The following is an 18,749-nucleotide window of genomic DNA, read 5'->3' on the forward strand; positions in this document are numbered from 1 at the left end:
GCCTTCACTTATTTCTTCTCCAATCTACCTTTTTTCTTTACTTGGATCTAGGTTTTTCGCTTATATTATTTTCCTTCTCTCTGAAGAACTTTTTAAAACATTTGTTGCAAGGCAGGAGAACTACAAAAATTTCCTCTTTTTAAATTTTGTTTGAGGAAGTCTTTATTTCTCCTTCATTTTTGAAATGTTATTTTTCAGGGTACAGAATTTTAGGTTGGTGTTTTTTTCTCTCAATGCTTTAAATGTTACACTGCATCCTCTTCTCATTTGCATGCTATCTTAATCTGTTTGAGCTTCTATACCAAACTACCACAGACTGCGTGGTTTATAAACAACAAACATTTATTCCTGACAATTTTGAAGGCTGGAAGGTCCAACATCAAGGCACTGGCAGATATGGAGTTAGGTGAGGGCCTATTTCCCTCTTAGACAGCCATCTTCTCACTGTTACTTCACATGGTGGATGAGGTGAGAGATCTCTCTGTTTGTTTGTTTATTTATTTATTTTAAATAAGGGCACTATTCATGTTCACAAGGCTTCTGCCCTTGTGACCTAATCATCTCCCAGAGGCCCCACCTCCTGGTAACATTACTTAACGGGTTACTATGCCAACATGAATTTTGAAGGAACGTAAACATTCAGCCCATTGCACATGGTATCTGAGAAATTGAACGGAATTTTTGTCTTTGCTTTTATATTATAGGTAAGGTGTTTTTCCCCTCTGGCTTCTTTTAATAATTTTTCTTTAATTTTCTGCAGTTTGTATATGATATGCCTGGGTTTAGTCTTTTTAGCATTTATCTTGGCTGGGTGTTCTTTGAGTTTCCTAGATTGGTGGCTTGGTCATGCCATTAATTTGGGGGAAATTTTCAGTTGTTTTTGTCTCAAATATTTCTTTTGTTCCTTTTAATCTTTCTTCTCCTGGTATTCCCTTTAGATTTACGTCACACTTTTTGTAGTTGTTTCACAATTCTTGGATATTCTAATCTCTTTTTCCCATTCCTTTTTTTTCTTTACTTCTCAGTTTTGGAAGCTTTTATTAATATATTTTCAAAGCTCAGAGATCCTTTTTGCAACTATGTTCAATCTACAAATGAGCTCATCAAAGACATTCTTCATTTCCATTAGAGTGCCTTTAATCGCTAGTATTTCTTTTTGATTATGTCTTAGAATCTCTGTTTACTTATATTACCCATCTGATCTTACATGTTATTTACCTTTTCCATTAGCATATTAATCATAGTTGTTTTAAATTCCTGCTAACCCCAACATCTCTGCCATATGTGAGTCTAGTTCTGGTGCTTGCTCTATCTCTTTAATCTGTGCCTTTTGCCTTTTAGTACGCTTTATAATTTTTGTTGAAAGCCAGACAGAATGTATTACATAAATGGAACTCCAGTAAATAGGCCTTCAGTGGCTATGGTAAGGCATGAAGAAAGGCATTTTATAGTCTTATAATTAGGTCTCACTTTCTTAGTAAGCCTATGCCCCCGTGCTGTCAACTTCATCAATGCTTCTCAATCCTCCTCCGACCCCTTTAAATAAGAAAGGATAACTAGAATGGGCTAGAATTGGGTATTTTTCTTTACCCTGGTCAATTAGGCTTTGATAAAACACACGAGGTTAGGCTTTAGTAAAATAGTTTCTCTTGAAGGCAGTTCTTGTTACAGACAGAATGCTTTGGTGTCTTTCAAAATACTTTTTTTCCTCTCCTGCCAATGAAAGCATAAGGAGATTTTTCTCTGATATTTACCATGAGAACGTGATCAAGCTCCTGGAGGAAAACTCACAAAAGTGTGGATACCTACAATGTCTAGGCCTCCTTGTAGTTTTTAATCTCTCAGATGTGTTCATACTAAGCCTCCACCAGTTTGTCAGTGACAGTGTAGGTTTTTCTACCCTGTTACTGGTCCCTAGGGGAAGTTTCTGCTTGTGGGTTTCTGCTCCAGTATATTGTAATTCTCCCTGTCTCTCTCTTCAATTTTTGGAAAAACCATTTGTTCTGTGATCTCACTTGTCTGATGAATCTAAGAATAATTATTGATTTTCTGTTTGTTTAGCTTTTCATTTGTTGTCAGAACGGAGCAACAGCTTCCAAGTTCCTTACATACTGAACTGGAAGCTAGAAGTCTCATATTACCCTTTAATATTAGGTTTAACCCTAGGTATTTAATACTTCAAAATTGCAATTTTAAATTGGATCTTTTCCAGCATTTCATATGCCAATTAGTGTTACATAGAAGCTATGTTTTTTTGTATTAATTTCATTCAGTCATTTTGCTACTGAAGAATCGCCACATTGACTTCCACAATGGTTGAACTAGTTTACAGTCTCACCAAAGGTGTAAAAGTGTTCCTATTTCTCCACATCCTCTCCAGCACCTGTTGTTTCCTGACTTTTTAATGATTGCCATTCTAACTGATGTGAGATGGTATCTCATTGTGGTTTTGATTTGCATTTCTCTGATGGCCAGTGATGGTGAGCATTTTTTGATGTGTCTTTTGGCTGCATAAATGTCTTCTTTTGAGAAGTGTCTGTTCATGTCCTTTGCCCACTTTTTGATGGGGTTTTTTTTTTTTTTTTCTTGTAAATTTGTTGGAGTTCATTGTAGATTCTGGATATTAGCCCTTTGTCAGATGAGTAGGTTGCGAAAATTTTCTCCCATTTTGTAGGCTGCCTGTTCACTCTGATGGTAGTTTCTTTTGGTGTGCAGAAGCTCTTTAGTTTAATTAGATCCCATTTGTCAATTTTGGCTTTTGTTGCCATTGCTTTTGGTGTTTTGGACATGAAGTCCTTGCCCATGCCTATGTCCTGGATGGTAATGCCTAGGTTTTCTTCTAGGGTTTTTATGGTTTTAGGTCTAAGGTTTAAGTCTTTAATCCATCTGGAATTAATTTTTGTATAAGGTGTAAGGAAGGGATCCAGTTTCAGCTTTCTACATATGGCTAGCCAGTTTTCCCAGCACCATTTATTAAATAGGGAATCCTTTCCCCATTGCCTGTTTTTGTCAGGTTTGTCAAAGATCAGGTAGTTGTAGATATGTGAAATTATTTCTGAGAGCTCTGTTCTGTTCCATTGATCTATATCTCTGTTTTGGTACCAGTACCATGCTGTTTTGGTTACTGTAGCCTTGCAGTATAGTTTGAAGTCAGGTAGCATGATGCCTCCAGCTTTGTTCTTTTGGCTTAGGATTGACTTGGTGATGCGGGCTCTTTTTTGATTCCATATGAACTTTAGTGTTTTCCAATTCTGTGAAGAAAGTCATTGGTAGCTTGATGGGGATGGCATTGAATCTATAAATTACCTTGGGCAGTATGGCCATTTTCATGACATTGATTCTTCCTACCCATGAGCATGGAATGTTCTTCCATTTGTTTGTATCCTCTTTTATTTCATTGAGCAGTGGTTTGTAGTTCTTGGAGAGGTCCTTTACATCCCTTGTAAGTTGGATTCCTAGGTATTTTATTCTCTTTGAAGCAATTGTGAATGGGAGTTCACTCATGATTTGGCTCTCTGTTTGTCTGTTATTGGTGTATAAGAATGCTTGTGATTTTTGTACATTGATTTTGTATCCTGAGACTTTGCTGAAGTTGCTTATCAGCTTAAGGAGATTTTGGGCTGAGACAGTGGGGTTTTCTAGATATACAATCATGTCATCTGCAAACAGGGACAATTTGACTTCCTCTTTTCCTAATTGAATACCCTTTATTTCCTTCTCCTGCCTAATTGCCCTGGCCATAACTTCCAACACTATGTTGAATAGGAGTGGTGAGAGAAGGAATCCCTGTCTTGTGCCAGTTTTCAAAGGGAATGCTTCCAGTTTTTGCCCATTCAGTATGATATTGTCTGTGTGTTTGTCATAGATAGCTCTTATTATTTTGAGATAGTCCCATCAATACCTAATTTATTGAGAGTTTTTAGCATGAAGTGTTGTTGAATTCTGTCAAAGACCTTTTGTGCATCTATTGAGATAATCCTGTGGTTTTTGTCTTTGGTTCTGTTTACATGCTGGATTACATTTATTGATTTGCGTATATTGAACCAGCCTTGCATCCCAGGGATGAAGCCCACTTAATCGTGGTGGATAAGCTTTTTGATGTGCTGCTGGATTCTGTTTGCCAGTATTTTATTGAGGATTTTTGCATCAATGTTCATCAGGGATATTGGTCTAAAATTCTCTTTTTTGGTTGTGTCTCTGCCAGGCTTTGGTATCAGGATGATGCTGGCCTCATAAAATGAGTTAGGGAGGATTCCCTGTTTTTCTATTGATTGGAATAGTTTCAGAAGGAATGGTACCAGTTCCTCCTTGTACCTGTGGTAGAATTCGACTATGAATCCATCTGGTCCTGGACTCTTTTTGGTTGGTAAGCTATTGATTATTGCCACAATTTCAGCTCCTGTTATTGGTGTATTCAGAGATTCAACTTCTTCCTGGTTTAGTCTTGGGAGGGTGTATGTGTTGAGGAATTTATCCATTTCTTCTAGATTTTCTAGTTGATTTGCGTAGAAGTGTTTGTAGTATTCTCTGATGGTAGTTTGTATTTCTGTGGGATCGGTGGTGATATCCCCTTTATCATTTTTATTGCGTCTATTTGATTCTTCTCTCTTTTCTTCTTTATTAGTCTTGTTAGCGGTCTATCAATTTTGTTGATCCTTTCAAAAAACCAGCTCCTGGATTCATTAATTTTTTGAAGTGTTTTTTGTGTCTCTATTTCCTTCAGTTCTGCTCTGATTTTAGTTATTTCTTGCCTTCTGCTAGCTTTTGAATGTGTTTACTCTTGCTTTTCTAGTTCTTTTAATTGTGATGTTAGGGTGTCAATTTTGGATCTTTCCTGCTTTCTCTTGTGGGCATTTAATGCTATAAATTTCCTTCTACACACTGTTTTGGTCCCAGAGATTTTGGTATGTTGTGTCTTTGTTCTCGTTGGTTTCAAAGAACATCTTTATTTCTGCCTTCATTTTGTTAGGTACCCAGTAGTCATTCAGGAGCAGTTTGTTCAGTTTCCATGTAGTTGAGCAGTTTTGAGTGAGTTTCTTAATCCTGAGTTCTAGTTTGATTGCACTGTGGTCTGAGAGACAGTTTGTTATAATGTCTGATCTTTTACATTTGCTGAGGAGAGCTTTACTTCCAACTATGTGGTCAATTTTGGAATAGGTGTGGTGTAGTGCTGAAAAAAATGTATATTCTGTTGATTTGAGGTGGAGAGTTCTGTAAATGTCTATTAGGTCCACTTGGTGCAGAGCTGAGTTCAATTCCTGGGTATCCTTGTTGACTTTCTGTCTCATTGATCTGTCTAATGTTGACAGTGGGGTGTTAAGGTTTCCCATTATTATTATGTGGGAGTCTAAGTCTCTTTGTAGGTCACTCAGGACTTGCTTTATGAATCTGGGTGCTCCTGTATAGAGTGCATATATATTTAGGATAGTTAGCTCTTCTTGTTGAATTGATCCCTTTACCATTATGTAATGGCCTTCTTTGTCTCTTTTGATCTTTGTTGGTTTAAAGTCTGTTTTATCAGAGACTAGGATTGCAACCCCTGCCTTTTTTTGTTTTCCATTTGCTTGGTAGATCTTCCTCCATCCTTTTAGTTGGAGCCTATGTGTGTCTCTGCACATGAGATGGGTTTCCTGAAACAGCACACTGATGGTTCTTGACTCTCTATCCAATTTGCCAGTCTGTGTCTTTTAATTGGAACATTTAGCCCATTTACATTTAAGGTTAATATTGTTACATGTGAATTTGATCCTGTCATTATGATGTTAGCTGGTTATTTTGCTCATTAGTTGATGCAGTTTCTTCCTAGCCTCAATGATCTTTACAATTTGGCATGTTTTTGCAGTGGCTGGTACCAGTTGTTCCTTTCCATGTTTAGCACTTCCTTCAGGAGCTCTTTTAGGGCAGGCCTGGTGGTGACAAAATCTCTCAGCATTTGCTTGTCTGTAAAGGATTTTATTTCTCCTTCACTTATGAATCTTAGTTTGGCTGGATGTGAAATTCTGGATTGAAAATTCTTTTCTTTAAGAATATTGAATATTGGCCCCCACTCTCTTCTGGCTTGTAGGGTTTCTGCCAAGAGATCAGCTGTTAGTCTGATGGGCTTCCCTTTGTGCGTAACCTGACCTTTCTCTCTGGCTGCCCTTAACATTATTTCCTTCATTTCAACTTTGGTGAATCTGAAAATGATGTGTCTTGGAGTTGCTCTTCTCGAGGAGTATCTTTGTGGCATTCTCTGTATTTCCTGAATCTGAATGTTGGCCTGCCTTGCTAGATTGGGGAAGTTCTCCTGGATAATATCCTGCAGAGTGTTTTCGAACTTGGTTCCATTCTCCCCGTCACTTTCAGGTACATCAATCAGACATAGATTTGGTCTTTTCACATAGTCCCATATTTCTTGGAGGCTTTGTTCATTTCTTTTTATTCTTTTTTCTCTAAACTTCCCTTCTTGCTTCATTTCATTCATTTCATCTTCCATCACTGATACCCTTTCTTCCAGTTGATCACATCAGCTCTTGAGGCTTCTGCATTCTTCACATAGTTCTCGAGCCTTGGCTTTCAGCTCCATCCAGCTACTTTAAGCACTTTTCCATATTGATTATTGTAGTTATACATTCATCTAAAGTTTTTTCAAAGTTTTCAACTTCTTTGCCTTTGGTTTGAATTTCCTTCTGTAGCTCAGAGTAGTTTGATCATCTGAAGCCTTCTTCTCTCAACTCGTCAAAGTCATTCTCCGTCCAGCTTTGTTTCATTGCTGATGAGGAGCTGCATTCCTTTGGAGGAGGAGAGGCACTCTGCTTTTTATAGTTTCCAGTTTTTCTACTCTGTTTTTTCCCCATCTTTGTGGTTTTATCTACTTTTGGTGTTTTATGATTGTGGTGTACAGATGGGTTTTTGGTGTGGATGTCCTTTCTGTTTGTTAGTTTTCCTTCTAACAGACATGACCCTCAGCTGCAGGTCTGTTGGAGTTTGCTAGAGGTCCACTCAAGACGCTGTTTGCCTGGGTACCAGCAGCGGTGGCTGCAGAACAGCGGATTTTTGTGAACCGCGATTGCTGCTGTCTGATCGTTCCTCTGGAAGTTTTGTCTCAGAGGAGTACCTGGCCATGTGAGGTGTCAGTCTGCCCCTACTGGGTGGTGCCTCCCAGTTAGGCTGCTTGGGGGTCAGGGGTCAGGGACCCACTTGAGGAGGCAGTCTGCCCATTCTCAGATCTCTAGCTGCATGCTGGGAGAACCACGCTCTCTTCAACACTGTCAGACAGGGACATTTATGTCTGCAGAGGTTACTGCTGTCTTTTTGTTTGTCTGTGCCCTGCCCCCATAGGTGGAGCCTACAGAGGCAGGCAGGCTTCCTTGAGCTGTGGTGGGCTCCACCCAGTTTGAGCTTTCTGCCTGCTTTGTTTACCTAAGGAAGCCTGGGAAATGGTGGGTGCCCCTCCCCCAGCCTCGCTGCCACCTTGCAGTTTGATCTCAGACTGTTGTGCTAGCAATCAGCGAGACATATACCTTATACACTTAGGCTACAGTTAATTTTGTATGCTATTTAAAATAATTTTGTGCATGGAACCAAGTTTGTAAACATTGAACCACGAGAAAGCAAAGGTATCAGGTATGAAAATTTCCACTTGTGGCATTATGTTGTTGCTCAAAAAGTTTTGAATTTTAGAGTATTTTGGATTTTGAATGTTCAGATTAAGGATGCTCAACATATATATATATAAAATATATATTTTATACATATATTCTGTTAAAGATAGCTTGAATTCTTTCTTCTTGTTAATGTTTTCAAAAATTTAAGTGGAAGAGTTTTTTTTTTTTTTAGTGCAGATGATACTTGAGGTTATCAGTGTCATTGTGGTTACAAGGAAGAGCAAGTGTATAGATAGAGAAGACAAGAAAAATAGATTAAACTTGAGGAAACACCAGAATTTAGAGGGGAGGAGAATAAAGGACATAGGGATGCAGTAAAAAGAGCATCCAAGGGAAGATATAACTGCCTGATAGTGATTTAAAGTGCTCAAAATGTAAGTTGTTTGTGCTTAAGCAGAAGTTCCAGTGACCAGTAGGGGTAACAAAGTCAGGATACTGCTTCTTTGTTTTGGAAGAATAATGTGTATTGGCTGTGTAGAATCGCAGTAGAATTTATAAATGATGTATGAAATAAAAATGTATGTGTTATTTGCTGCAACGTTGCATTCAGAAGCAATCGGACAGGTCTACTGAGCTCAAGGCCCAAGATAAAGTAAAATGAAATTATTCTCTTCATATTCTGAAACACTGAACCATTTCTTGTTTACCTAATGTTTCACAAAATTGAATCTGTTACTCTCTAGAGACACCTCACATCAGTTCTATGTTAGCAACAACACAAAAGTGATTCTCAGTTGTCTAACATTTTCTCAGAAATATTTCTATATAATGCGTATTTCAGCAATGCTTTTGAAAAGAAATGGTCAGTTTACTCAATTGGAAAGTGCAGATGGAAGTGGCAGAATAATTGCATCACAAGTGAGATCTTGCATATTTTGGAACTGCATAAACACGTAAAATAAATTAAGTAAAGAATCCAGAGAGTAGCTTAGTTTCCTTTGAGAATTTTTCTGTTACCTATCTTCCATTTCTCTTGTTAATTCAAATTTAACTACCTATGGAATTTTTTCATTATTTTAGAGATTTTTTTGACATGTAATATAAATTTAGGGCATTATTATTTGAACTTATTCTTCTACCTAATTATAGGACTACTGGTGGTTCCCCTAGGAGTTGATCTACAAAAGTCTAGGTTCATAAGCATTTTTTTTTTTTTTTTTTTGATGGAGACGGAAGAGGACAGATGAAGCAGAGAGGCACAGAGGCTGCAGAAAGGAAGAAACATGAATAATGTTGAAGACAGCGGTCTCTATTCATTAGTCAACTCCAAGGATTTCTACCTGAACTATAGGAAGAAAAGTGCTGCTGGAAGCAACTCCTTTTATGAAACATTCTTTGAGATTTGGGAACAGACATCATCATGGATTTGGTGCCCAGAAGATATTTTTGGTAAAATACCTTAGGTAGGTGTCTAAGAGAAAGCTCTGGAGACATCTTCCTTGAGTTTAAATCCCAGATCTGCACATTTCTAGCTTTGTGACTATGGACAAATTACTTTCCAAGCTTCAGTTTCCCATCTGTATTAGTTCTTTAGCTGCCATAACAAATCACCACAAACTTGGTGATTTAAATAACAGAAATTTATTGTTTCATAATTCTGGCCTCCAGAATTCTAATATCAAGATGTCAGCGGGGCCATGCTCCCTTTGGAGGCTCTGGGTGAGAATTTGTTTCTTGCCTTTTCTAGCTTCTGGGGTGACTGCTGATTGGAGGTCCTTGGCTTGTGACTGCATCACTCCAATTTTTTCCTTTGTCTTCACATTCTTTGCTCCCTCTCTCTCTCTCTCTGTGAAATTTCCCTCTGCCTCTCTCTTAAAAAAGAGACATGTGTGATTTGATTTAGGACCCACACAAATAATCTAGGATAATCTTCCCATGAAGTTAAGATCCTTGGCTTAATCACATGTACAAATATTCTTTTTCTTTGTGAAGATGATATTTACAGGTTTTGAAGCTGACCCAAATAGTCCCATAGGTAGTTTTTTTTTTGATAAATATTAGAGGTTGACCCTTCTGGTCTTAAAGGTTGAAACTGACATTTGTTTTAACTGAGTTCCTTCCTCAGGAAACCTTCAGGCCTCTCAAAGTGTCAAAGAACTGAAACTCACCAGATCATCACATCCAGACAATGAGATGCCAGACACCTCATTCATCATGATTGCTTCTTTTCCCCTCCCTAATTCTTGTTTCTTGTACACTGTTGCATTTCTTTTCTGCTATATAAACCCCTAGTCTTAGTCAGGGAGGTGGATTTGAGACTGAGCTCCTATCTCCTTGACTACAGCACCGAATTAAAGCCTTCTTTCTTGGCAATAATTGTCATCTCAGTGATTGGCTTTCTGTGTGGTGAACCCCAGGACCTAGACTGAATCCCTCGTGTTTTGGTCACAGTTTTTGAAATTAAGACCTGATACCTGATATCTTTGAATGGCTGTTATTCAGCCTACTACAACATCCAATATAATGGTGATAATAAAAATGCCTACCTTGTAGCTTTGTGATGATAAAGGAGAAAATGCAGATAAAGTATTTAGCATAATTCCTGGTATACTATAAACATTAATATGTGTCAGATGTGCTTCCTCACTAAACTGTAAATGTGTTATGAGCAGTTACCATGACCCTGTTTTCAAACCACTGTTGCCCTAGTGGCCAGGACAGTGCCATTAATAATAAATATTTGTGAAAAGAAGTGTGATAAAAAGGAATATTTTCCTCAAATTTGTTTGCTCAAAATGTGGCATGGGTCCACTGAGGAATCTTTAGGAAATAGCAACGCTTGTAGAGATAGTGTTTGCAGCATTGACGCATTAGGAGATAGTGTTTGAGTGGAATATAAATATTGTCAAGTGTGTACCACATGATTGGCAGTGGTGAGGAGACCATCTCCAAGAGGTCTAGAGCAGATCAAGGCAGACACCATTTGATAGCGGATAGAACTGATTATGAACTCATATGAGATACCATAGAAGATTTCCCAGAATACCTAAGTAAGTGAGATTTTGCTGAGATCTGGAACTCATGTGTTATGAGCAAGATGCTAAGAAAGGTCTAACCAATTAAATAAGCATGGCTGAGTCTTTGTTAAATGAGTATGTCTGGATTCTAACTTTCACCTTATTTCTATTGTTTTATTTCCCCCAAATTTATTTATTTGTAAAATTAACATATAAAATAATATGTATTTATCTGTGTATGCATGATGTTTTGAAGTATATATACATTATAGAATGGTTAACTCTAGCTAATTAATGAATGTATTACCTCACATAGTTATCATTTTTGTGGGTGAGAACACAATATCCACCTTCTTAACATTTTTGAAAAATACAATATATCATCAGTAATGATAGTCACCATTCTGTGCAATAGATCTCTGGCACTTATTCTTTTTATCTGACTATAAATATGTATTCTTTGACCAACATTCCCGCACCTTCCCCTCCCCTCAGCCAAGCCTAGCTTTTCATAACCAGCATTCTACTCTCTTCTTCTATAAGATCAGCTTTTTTATATTCCACATATGAGTGAGATCATGTGATATTTGTCTTTCTGTATCTGGCTTGTTTCATTTAACATAATGTTCTCTAGATTCATCCATGCTGTCACAATTATTATGGTTTCCTTCTTTATTATGGCTGAATGGTATTCCATTATGTATAAATACCACATTTTATCTATTCATTCATTGATGGACACTTAAGTTGACACCATATCTTGGCTATTGTCGATAGTGTTGCAATAAATATGGGAGTACAGATATCTCTTTGATATACTGATTTCATATCATTTGAATATATACCCAGTAGTGGGATTGTTGGATCATATGGTAGTTCTATTTTTAATTTTTTGAAGAATCTCTATACTTTTTTACATAATAGCTGTGCTAATCTACATTCCCACTAGCAATGTACAAGGGCTCTCTTTTCTTGACATCCTTGCCAATGCTTGTTATCTTCTATCATTTTGATAACAGCCATTCTAATAGGTTTTAGGTGACAAATTTTAATTTTAATTTGCATTTCCCCGATGATTAGTGAAATTGAGCATTTATATTGTGATTTTAATTTGCATTTTCATGATGATTAGTGAAATTGAGTATTTTTAAATATACCTGTTGGCCATTTGTATGCTGTCTTTTGAGAATTGTATATTGAGATATTTTGGCCATTTTAAAATTGCATTATAATAATAATTACTATTATTATATATTATACTATATATTATAATATATAATATATATTATACTATATATTATATATTATATAATATATAGTATAATATATATTATATATTATATAATATAATATATAATATATAATATATAATATAATATATAATATATAATATAATATATAATATATAATATATAATATATAATATATAATATAATATATAATATATAATATATAATATAATATATAATATATAATATATAATATAATATATAATATATAATATATTATATAATATATAATATATTAAATATATTATATAATATATAATATATTATATATTATATAATATATATAATATATTATATATTATTTTGTGCTGTTTATTTGTTTGAACTCCTTTTCTATTCTGGTTGCCAATTTCTTGTCAGATGGATAGATTCCAAATATCTTCTCCCATTCTGCATGTTGTTTCTTCATTCTGTTGACTGTTTCCTTGGCTATGCAAAAGATTTTTACTTTGATGTAATCCCATTTGTCTATTTTTGCTTTTGTTGCCTGTGTTGTAAGGGTCATATTTTAAAAAATCATCACCCACACTATATTAGGGTTCTCTAGAGGGACAGCACTAATAGGATAGATGTATATATGAAGGGGAGTTTATTTATTTATTTGTTTATTTTTTAAATTTTATTATTATTATACTTTAAGTTTTAGGGTACATGTGCACAATGTGCAAGTTTGTTACATATGTATACATATGCCATGTTGGTGTGCTGCACCCATTAACTCGTCATTTAGCATTAGGTATATCTCCTAATGCTATCCCTCCCCACTCCCCCCACCCCGCAACAGTCCCCAGTGTGTGATGTTCCCTTTCCTGCGTCCATGTGTTCTCACTGTTCAATTCCCACCTATGAGTGAGAACATGCGGTGTTTGGTTTTTTGTCCTTGCGATAGTTTGCTGAGAATGATGGTTTCCAGTTTCGCCCATCTCCCTACAAAGGACATGAACTCATAATTTTTTATGGCTGCATAGTATTCCATGGTGTATATGTGCCACATTTTTATTAAGGAGTACTGACTCACACAATCACAAGGTGAAGTCCCACAGTAGGCTATCTGCAAGCTGAGGAGCAGGAAAGTCAGTTCAAGTCCTAACCCCTCAAAATTAGGGAAGCCAATAATGCAGCCTTAAGTCTGTGGCTGAAGGCCGGAGAACCCCTGGCAAACCATTGGTGTAAGTCTAAGAGTCCAAAGCTGAAGAACTTGAAGTCTGATGTTTGAGGGCAGGAAGCATCCAGCATGGGAAAAAGATAAAGGCCAGAAGTCTCAGCAAGTCTGGTCCTTCCATGTTCTTCTGTCTGCTTTATTGTAGTCGTGCTGGCAGCTGATTAGATTGTGCCCACCCAGATTGAAGATGGGTCTGCCTTTCTAAGTCCACTGACTCAAATGTTAATCTTCTTTGGCAACACCCTCACAGACATACCCAAGAACAATACTTCGCATCCTCCAATCCAATCAAGTCGATGTTCAATATTTACCATCATACGTACTAATGTCATGGAGCTTTTTGCTTATGTTTTCTTCTACAGTTTTACTGTTTCAGGTCTTATATATAGGTATTTAATCCATTTTGATTTGATTTTGTATGTGGTATGAGAAAAGGGTCTAATTTCATTCTTCTTCATGTGGATATCCAGTTTTCCCAACACCATTTATTGAAAAGCCTGTCCTTTCTACATTTTGTGTACCTGGCATCTTTGTAAAATATCAACTGGCTGTAAATTAGTGGATTTATTTCTGGGCTGCCTGTTGTATTCTACCGGTTTAAGTATCTGTTTTTATGCCAGTAACATGCTGTTTTGTTTACAATTGCTTTGTAATATATTTCAAAGTAAAGGCATATGATGCCTCCAGGTTTGTTCTTTTTTCATAAGATTGCTTTGGCTATTTTGGGTCTTTTATGGTTTCATATAAATTTTAGGATTTTTTTAACATTTTTACAAGAATATCATTGATATTTTGATGTGAATTGCATTGAATCTATAGATAGCTTTGGATAGTATAGACATTTTGAAAATCCATTAACACAAGATAGCCTTCCACTTACTGGTGTCTTCTTCAGTTTCTTTCATCAATGTTTTATAGTTGTCAATGTGTCCTTGGTTAAATTTATTGCCAAGTATCTTATTATTTGTAGGTATTTTAAATGAGATTTTCTTGATTTCTTTTTTCAGATTGATTGCTGTTAGTATATAGAAATAATAATGATTTTTGTGTGTTGATTTTGTATTCTCCAACTTTACTTATTCATTTATTAGTTCTAACAGTTTTTCTGGTAGAGTCTTTAGGGTTTTCTGTGTGTAAGATCATGTTATCTACAAACAGGGACAATTTAAGTTCTTCCTTTCCAATTTGAATATCTTTGATTTCTTTCTCCTGCCTAATTACTCTGGGTAGAACTTCCAATACTGTATTGAATAAAAGTGGTGAGAGGGGCATCCTTATCTTACTCTATGTTTTAAAGGAAATGTTTTCAACTATTTCCTGTTCAGTATGGTGTTACTTGTGGGTTTGTCATATACGGCCCTTATTGTGTTGAGGCACATTCGTTCTATACTTAATTTGTTGAGAGTTTTGTCATAAAGGATGTTAAATTTTGTCAAATGCCTTTTCTGCATCAATTGAGATGCTCATATTGTTTTTGTTCTTGACTCTGTTAATGTGATGTATCACATTTATTGATTTGCATATGTTGAAACATCCTTTCGTCCTTAGAATAAATCCTACTTGATAATGGTAAATGATCTTTTCAATGTATTGTTGAATTTGGTTTGCTAGTATGTTGAAGATTTTTGCATCTATGTTCATCAGGGATGTTGGATGGTAGTTTTCTTTTTTTGTGGAGTCTTTGTCTGGTTTTGGCATCAGGGTAATGCTGGCCTTGTAAAACGAGTTTGGAAGTAATCTCTTTAATTTTTTGAAGAGCTCTAGGATAATTAGTATTATTTCTTTAAATGTTTGGTAGAATTGAACCATTACACCATCAGGTCCTGGGCTTCTCCTTGATGGGGGACTATTTATTACTGATTTAATAAATCTCCTTACTCATTATTGATGTTTTCAGATTTTCTATTTCTTCAAACTTCAATCTTGTTAGCTTATATGTGTCCAGGAATGTATCTATTTCTTCTAGGTTTTACTTTATATTTGTTGGCATATAATTGCTCATAATAGTTTATTATGGTTCTTTGCATTTCTGTGGTATTAGTTGTAATGTCTCCTCTTTTTTAAATCTCTGATTTTATTTGAGCCTTCTCTCTTTTTTTTTTACTTAGTTTAGCTAAAGGTTTGTCAGTTTTATCTTTTTAAAAAATCAACCTTCATTTCATTAATATTTTATGTTGTTTTTCTAGTCTCTTTCATTTATTTCTGTTCTTACCATTATCATTTTCTTCCTTCTCTAATTTTGGGCTTTGTTTTTGTTTGTCTAGTTCCTGCAGGTGTAACATTAGGATGTTTGAGTACTTTCCTTTTTTGATGTAGATATTTAATAGTATAATTATTATAGTAATTATAATAACCCTTTTTTCTTAGAATTGCTTTTGCTGTATCCCATAGGTTTTGGTATATTTCCATTTTCATTTGTCTCAAGAAAGTTTTAAATTTCCATTTTAATTTCTTTATTGACCCATTGATTGTTCAAAGCATGTTGTTTAATTTTGATGTATTTATGAATTTTCTGAAGTTCTTCCTGCTATTGATTTCTAGTTTTATATTATTGTGGTGAGAAAAGATACTTGATATAATTTTATTCTTTTTATATTTGTTAAGACTTGTCTTGTGACCTAATGTATAATCTGTACTGGAGTATGTGCCGTGTGAAACTGAGAAACATATTAAACTGAGAAGGATGTATATTCTTCAGCTGTATCTGTCTGCTGGGTCCATTTAATCTAGAGTACAGTTTAAGTTTGATGTTTCCTTGTTGATTTTCTGCCTGGATGATCTGTCTATTGCTGAAAGTGGGGTGTAAAAATTCTCTACCAATATTATATTGTAGTCTATTTCTCCCTTCAGATCTATTAAAATTTCCTTATACATTTAGTTGTTCCATGTTGGGTACATATATATTTATAATTGTAGTGTCCTCTTGCTGAAATGACCCTTTTGTTTTTACATAGTGGCCTTCTTTGTTGCTTTTTATAATTTTTAACTTAAACTTTATCTGACATAAATATAGCTACTTCTGCTCTATTTTGGTATCCATTTGTAATAAATATCTTTTCCCATTCCTTCACTCTCAGTCTATGTGTATTTGTATTAGTCTGTTTTCACACTGCTATAAAGAACTACCTGATACTGGCTGGGCACAGTGGCTCACGCCTGTAATCCCTGCACTTTGGGATGCTGAGGTGGGAAGATCACTTGAGCCCAGGAGTTCGAGACAAGCCTGGCCAACACGGTGAAACCCTGTCTCTACCAAAAATACAAATATTAGCTGGGTGTGGTGGCGTATGCCTATAGTCCCAGCTACTCAGGAGGCTGAGGCAGGAGAATCCCTTGAACCCAGGAGGTGGAGGTTGCTGTGAGCCAAGATTACACCACTGCACTCCAGCCTAGGAGACAGAGCAAGACTGTCTCAAAAACAAAAAAAGAACTACGTGAGACTGGGTAATTTATAAAGAAAAGAGATTTAATTGACTCACAGTTCTGCATGGCTAGGGAGGACCCAGGAAACTTACAATCATGGCAGAAGGTGATGGGGAAGCAAGGCATATCTTACACAGTAGCAGGAGAGTGAGAGCATCGGGGGAAGTGTCACACTTATAAACCATCAGATCTTTTGAGAACTCACTAACTATCAGGAGAACAGCATGGGGGAAATCTGCCTAATCTTGCTAATTATTTTTAGGTTTTATTTTTGTAGATTCTTTATTTCTTTCATCCTTTCTTACTGTCTTTCTTTGCAGTTAAGTGGTTCTGAGAGGTGACAACATGCTAGCAGCCCTCAATCGCTCTTGGTGCCACCTTGGCCTCGGCGTCCGCTCTGGCCAGCTGGAGGAGCCCTTCAGCCCGCAGCTGCGCTGTCGGGGCCCCTTTCTGGGGCTGGCTGAGGCCTGAGCGGGCTCCCTCTGCTCACCGGTAGGTGTGGAGGGGGAGGTGTGGGTGCAAGCCGGGGCTGCCTGAGATGCTTGCAGGCCGGCCTGTATTCTGGGTGGTCCGGGTGGTCATAGGCTCAGCGGGCCCCACACTCCCTGTGGCTGGCCGGTGCCTGCTGGGCTTGATCGGGGGGAAGAGCTCCCTCTGGGCTGCTGGAGTGCCCAGGCTAGGTGCTGCAAAGTCCCCTGGTGAGTGCCATTGAGAGGTGAAGCCAGCTGGGCTCTGGGTTGGGTGGGGACTTGGAGGACTTTTTTGTCTAGCTAAAGGATTGTAAATGCACCAGTCAGCACTCTGTGTCTAGCTAGAGGTTTGCAAACACACCAATCAGCACTCTGTGTCTAGCTAAAGGTTTGTAAACATACCAATCAGGGCTCTCTGTCTAGCTAAGCTGGTGGGGACTTGGAGAAATTTTCTGTCTAGCTAAAGGATTATAAATGCACCAATCAGTGCTCTGTGTCTAGCTAAAGTTTGTAAATGCACCAATCAGTGCTCTGTCAAAACAGACCAATCAGCTCTCTGTAAAATGGACCAATCAGCTCTCTGTAAAATCAACCAAACAGCTCTCTATAAAATGGACCAATCAGCAGTATGTGGGTGGGGCCAGATAAGGGAATTAAAGCAGGTCACCAGAGCCAGCAGTGGCAACCCGGTGGGGTCCCCTTCCATGCTGTGGAAGTTTTGTTCTTTTGCTCTTCACAATAAATCTTGCTACTGCTCACTCTTTGAGTACATGCTGCCTTCTCGAAGGTCTGCAGCTTTACTCCTGAGGCCAATGAGACCACGAACCCACTGGGAGGGACAAACAACTCTGGTTGAGAGGAACGAACAACTCCAGATGGGAGGGAGGAACAACTCCAGATGCGCCACCTTTATGAACTGTAACACTCACAATGAAGGTCTATAGCTTCACTCCTGAGGCCAGCAAGACCACGAACCCAACAGAAGGAATGAACAACTCCAGACGCACTGCCTTTAAGAGCTGTAACACTCACCGCAAAGGTCTGCAGCTTCACTCCTGAAGTCAGCAAGACCATGAACCCACCAGAAGGAAGAAACTCCAGACACATCTGAACATCTGAAGGAACAAACTCCGGACACACCATCTTTAAGAACTGTAATATTCACTGTGAGGGTCTGTGGCTTCATTCTTGAAGTCAGCGAGACCAAGAACATACCAATTCCAGACACAATTCTTCTCTAATAATATGTTTTGATTCCTTGCTTTCTATTTTTTATGCATCTGTAATAGGTTTTAGTTTTGTAGTTACCATGAAGCTTACCAAAAACATCCTATTTTAAGCTGATAGCAATTTAACTTTGATAGAAAAAAATCCTGTACATTTTACTCCACTATCTCTTATTATGATTTTTTGATGTCACAATTTACTTTTTATACTTCATATTCTTTAACAAATTATTGTAATGATTTAAAAATAGTTGTCTTTCAAACTTTATATTGAAGATATAAGCATTTTACACAATATCTTTACAGTGTTAGAGTATTCTGAATTTGACTCTGTACTTTTACCAATGAGTTTTGTATTTTTAGATAAATATAAAAATAAATAGTGTTACTCATTATTATCTTTTTATTTCAGCTAGAAGAACTCCCTTAGCATTTCCTGTAATACAGGTCTGGTAGTGATGAACTCTTTCAGCTTTTGTTTGTCTGATAATCTTTTATCACTCCTTCATTTTTGAATGACAGGTTTGCTGGATACAGTATTCTTGGTTGACAGTTTTCTTTTCCTTTTTTTTATTA

At 36.9% G+C, this 18,749-nt stretch overlaps 1 long non-coding RNA gene across 1 annotated transcript in view; it reads left to right on the forward strand.

Moving 5' to 3' along the window:
- The first annotated feature begins 616 nt into the window (after positions 1-616).
- The window catches only part of LOC129059278 (uncharacterized), a 70,226-nt gene continuing 52,093 nt past the window's right edge, over positions 617-18,749 (forward strand). The window contains exons 1-2 of the long non-coding RNA XR_008525072.1: positions 617-704; positions 8,816-9,049. This is a non-coding gene — a long non-coding RNA (uncharacterized LOC129059278). The remainder of the gene's footprint in view (positions 705-8,815; positions 9,050-18,749) is intronic.

The sequence above is a fragment of the Pongo abelii genome, chromosome 4 (genome assembly GCF_028885655.2).
Source record: "Pongo abelii isolate AG06213 chromosome 4, NHGRI_mPonAbe1-v2.0_pri, whole genome shotgun sequence".
NCBI classification, from domain to species: Eukaryota; Metazoa; Chordata; class Mammalia; order Primates; family Hominidae; genus Pongo; species Pongo abelii.